This window comes from Euprymna scolopes, unplaced genomic scaffold, assembly GCF_053919585.1.
Source record: "Euprymna scolopes isolate OS-2025 unplaced genomic scaffold, ASM5391958v1 sca146, whole genome shotgun sequence".
Taxonomy (NCBI): Eukaryota; Metazoa; Mollusca; class Cephalopoda; order Sepiida; family Sepiolidae; genus Euprymna; species Euprymna scolopes.
The window spans coordinates 77,181-82,113 of NW_027633154.1; the positions used below are offsets into that span (position 1 = coordinate 77,181).

Genomic DNA, 4,933 nt, shown 5'->3' on the forward strand with positions numbered 1-4,933 from the left:
CTATTTGGTTTTATCGAGCTTTTACATCTGGCTGAGATCATTTTATGAATATTAATTCTTTAATATTTATAATATACTTTAATTTTACTATCTTGGATCATTTTGGTAAATTTAATTGTAATTTATATATATATATATATATATATATTGTTCTCCAAACGAGGATATAATTCCACTTAGTCTTTTTTGCTCCTAATGAACCCTGCTCTAGATGCCGCATCTTCACCATGCTACCTAGCATCTTCTCTACTATTCTGATGAGAAGCATTAGGCTTCGAAATGCCCTGGCATTAATATTGGCCATGCAGACATTAGATGGCTTGCGCTTTCAATCGCTGAGTGGCAAAACCTACACTGGCCATTTGTTTGTAGGCCAGCCATTTTTTTAAATCCATTTGTAAGTAAGCCCTGATCTTGCCTGGCTACAATAAGTCTTTCCTCATCAAATGGCAGTCTCCCACTCTTGAGCCATTGGAGTGAAGCATCTTTGTCTATGTATTGCTGGTTCAGCTCCTCCAGGAACTTCCCTGCTCGCTTATTTTGTTTCCATCCTTTCTATTTCGGTGTATTTTTTTCTTGTGTATCGTCACGTGTGTATATAGATATGTGTATACAGATAAAACACATTTACCTTTCAGTTATGAAAGCATGAACACAAACAGTTTACAAAATATGATAACTCTTTATTCTACCAGCCAGTTGATGTATGAATCAACAATTCAAGCCTTTGTTGTATCTTCCCATCTTCGCTTCAAGAGGGTTTCAGCTAACTTGACTCTCCCTAAGTTGCTCCTCAACTCTGTCTTTCTTCTTCTAACTGACGTGAATCCATCTCAATATATTGGAATTTCCCCCTTTTAAAAGCATGCCTCGCCATGTGAATTTCATTCACGTGGATTTCACCTATGTATGTCCAAGCATGCCTTTAGCAAACAAAGAAATTCCTAAATGAGTTGTTTCATTTATAACCTATTTATTTCATCATTGTTTCTAAACTGCATTGTTCATATCTAACTCTGACATAAATATTTAGTTATTTCCAAGAACAATGAAAATCGTTCTACATTCCTACGATTTCAATATGTATTCTTTTTTAAACTTTTCTTACTGGGTTCGATTCTAACCTTTTCCAAACATCATTTTCAAACTTATCTAGTTTGCTCTTTTAATTACTGGGGTCTGTGGCCTTTGCTTTTTTACTTACGTCTGTCCCCTTCTCATGTAACAATACATATGAAAGTGGTATGAATGTCCTGTTTCTTTTTTTCTAAGGGCATAGCTTCACTCTCTGACTCTCTCTCCCTGGCTGTCAGTGTGACTATGTGATTATCTCTAATTATTATCTCTGATTATCTGCCCTAACTTCGAACCTTGTTTCAATATATTGAGAATCACCCTTGTTTATGACGTCAGAGGCTTTCAATATGTATTCTTTTTAACTTTTCTTACTGGGTTTAATTTTAACCTACTTTTCCGAATCTCATTTCCAAACTTATCTAGTTTGCTCTTTTAATTACTGGGGTTTCCGTTTCACATGCAACGTCATGATAGTTCTTTTATCATTATGTTAATACGGAGCTGAGATGAGAATGATCCGATGTGTAATCTGAGTCCTTTAGATCCGACGACCTCAGTAAGAAAATTAAATCTCGACAACATAGAGAGATGGTTTGTCCACGTTGAAAGAACGGACGAGAGTTCCTGGGTTCATTGATGTCGAGCAGTTGAGGTAACATGTTCAGTTCACAAAAGAAAAACCAAGGAAAACATAAAATAAGAGTGGACTTGAGAGAAAGAGGGATAAATAAAGACCTGACCAGAGATAGGTCAGTTTCGAAATCAATTTTTAAACCAAACATTACACTGAATATGATGACAAAGCAACCAGAAAAAAACGGAACATAATAACATGTTAAAGAAATATGGGCACAAGAAAGAAATTTAACCATTTTTTTTTTTTTTTAAAGAACAAGATTTGGTGTATTTTTATTAAAAATCTCCTGCAACAACCAGAAAAAAAAATAAAAATAAAAAAAAGAAATAATAACAAATCACTTCTTTTTCACGTCTCCTGACGTCACGAGAAACTCAAATTTCATCATTTTTATCATGGGAGGATGGAGGGAGAGTGACAACTCCTTATATCATTGTTTTTGTTTTGTTTGATTTTCTTCGAACGGGGGGGGGGATATAAGGGTACCGTGAGGGGTTTCTTAAAAGATATATATAAAAAAAAGGAGGGTGGGATTAGGATTAGGGTTACTGCGTTTTTAAAATCTTTTTTTTGTGTACTGTGTTTGTAAAAGAAAAGAAAAACGCTTTCAGAATGCGAGGAAGGAGTACTGTGTTTTCATTTTTTATTTGTTTATTCATTTTTTTTTTTACTTCATCATTTTCCCATGTTCATTTTTGGTGGATAAGGAATTGCGAGTGTCAGAAGGAGGAGGGAAAGGGACGTGGTAACTGGAAGTTGAGGGAATCCTTTCTTTCTTTTTTTTTAATTTTATTTCGTTCTATTTTATTTTTTCTTAAGTCCGAACTGATTCAGCAGAGACCGTAAAGGGCAGGCCAGAAGCTATCACAATCTGAAAAAGAGAAGAAAAGAAAAACACTTAAAGTCTTGATTAACCTTTTCTTTTCTTTTTTTAACTCATGCTCATCTATAACAAGGCATATCGCCACTTGGACCGCTTCTCTGAAAAAGCCTTTCTTGGACATACACAAAAAGCCAACATACATTTTCGCTTTTATATATACAGATGGCAAGGAGTTCATATTGGGCGAATACATATAACGGATATAACGATAGTGATAAGGGAGAGGAAGAGAGGCATTTAGATGCACAGTCCTTATATTTCTTACTAGCATGGGTGCCCGGCATTGCCCGGGTATTTGGAGGTGTATGTTGAGCAAAAAGAAAAAAAAAGCGGTCAATTTTTTTAACTTTGACCCCTATTATGACCTCTTAACATTTATTGTTTTGTGTTCAAATCAAGTTATTAAGTTAGATCCATGTCAAAGGAACCTGTATCTAAAATTTCAAGTGTTTAAACCCAAAATTGTCGGAGGAGTTTGGCAGAGTTCTCAAAGGTCAAATCGTTGAGCTTTGACCCCTTAATTGCCAATTTTTTGGTCGAAAACCGATCACGTCGATTTTCCCAAATCTCAGTACCGTGTATATCAAATTTCGAGTCTGTAGACTTAAAATTGACAGAGTTATTGCATAGGGAAATGTAGACACACAGACACTTTCACTTTTTCACTTATCCTAATCTCATTTTCACTTATCTGGAAAGGGACAGCCCTTTTTTCTGTAACATGTTTACTGAAGACATTTCTTTATTCAAACCAAACCGGTCTATCTCTCACATGATAGTTATTCATTCCTGTGTTTAATCCCCCCCCCCAAAAAAAAAATAAGCATCTTATTTGTTTGTAAAAGAAAAAGAAAAAAAATGAAAATGGCAAAAGTCCTTCTGAAAATATTTCAAGATTATTATTTCACTTTCTGTGAAGTATTTTATTTATTTGTTTCTTTATTTATTTGTTTATTTGTTTATTTATTTGTTTGCAGACTGTTATCCTCATCTTCATTGTTGCTCTTGTTTCACCACGTTTCGACCAACTTATCCTCTGGCCTTCTTCATGTGGTTAACCACAATGGTATAGGAATGCTGAGTTTTGTAACTTCCATAGTTGTCGTCGTCTCAAGTTCAATATGAACAGACATCTTGCTGCTCAACTCCCTACATAGTATCCCTGCAATTATGTCCTAAATACCACATTAAAGTGGCACTGTGCTGTGCCTGGGGTAAAAAAAAAACCCAAAAAAATTTAAACAAAAAAAAAAATCTGAATCTCCTAACTGCATTCTCAGCAACTACTGCCATCCATAGTTATTGTCATCTCAACACGTTCTTAAAAGTCCAAGGAGGTATTCAACGTCTCTATCCGGGGCCCGTGGCGCAGTGGATAGAGACGTTGAATCTCTACGGTTTTGTCTGAAGATAGCGGTTTCAATCCTACCCAAGGCTGGCCAGAGGCTTACTTGGCCAAAACGTGGTGAGACGCAACAACTATGGAAGGCAGTAATTGCCGAGAATGCAGTTAGGAGATTCGGAGTTCCTATCTTGTCGCGAAACAACAACTAAGAAAGATGAGGATAATAGTCCGCAATAAATAAATTAATAAATAATTGTTACTTACAATTTGCATGGAAGTTTAAAGGTTCGTATAACCCTCACTTCTTGACGATCTGAACAACGTCTTCATCACAAAGGACATGGTCTTTTCCGACCTTCTGGGGTTGATGCTTTACTGAGCTACCCCAAACCAAAGCACTGAAAAAAAAAAAGAAAGAAAGAAAAAAAAAAGATCAAAGATACGGTTATCAGGGATGTCAGTAGCCAACAACAAAGAAGGCTGAAAGTGAGATTGATTTCCCAACGGGGCCATGACCTCACTAATTTCCCAACTGATGGTTAGGGTTATGAAATGACAAAATGTAGGACAAATCTCTGGTGATTCAGCAAAAATCAGTCTTTGCTTAAAAAAAAATGTCAACTCTGGATAGTTCAGTCCTATCCGATTGAAATAATGAAGAAATAAAGGAGAAAAGATTTTGATGGTTGTTTATTTTGTTTTTTTAAACAAACGCATTTCAGGTGAAAACATTACATACTTGCATGTCATGGAAAAATTAGTATAAATTACAAACAAAAGAAAATGATCCAGTAGAAAAAAATTAAAATTAAAAAGAGAATTTATTCCGTTTTATCGTCTGTTTTTACGTGAAAGAGTTGTGCAACCAATTCAGTATCAAAAACAAGGGGGATAACCTTTGACTTAAATTGATAAATTAAAGGTCATCCATTTTAAAACCAAACATAATTTTGGATGACTTTTTTGTCAAAATTACATCTAGCAAAACTTC

At 35.2% G+C, this 4,933-nt stretch overlaps 1 long non-coding RNA gene across 1 annotated transcript; it reads right to left on the bottom strand.

Moving 5' to 3' along the window:
• Positions 1-1,936: 1,936 nt before the first annotated feature.
• LOC145273726 (uncharacterized) lies at positions 1,937-4,881 on the bottom strand. The gene is made up of 2 exons (XR_013866503.1): positions 4,207-4,881; positions 1,937-2,585 (listed from the first exon to the last, which is right to left on the bottom strand). It is a non-coding gene; the product is annotated as an uncharacterized LOC145273726 (long non-coding RNA).
• Between the last annotated feature and the right edge of the window lie 52 nt (positions 4,882-4,933).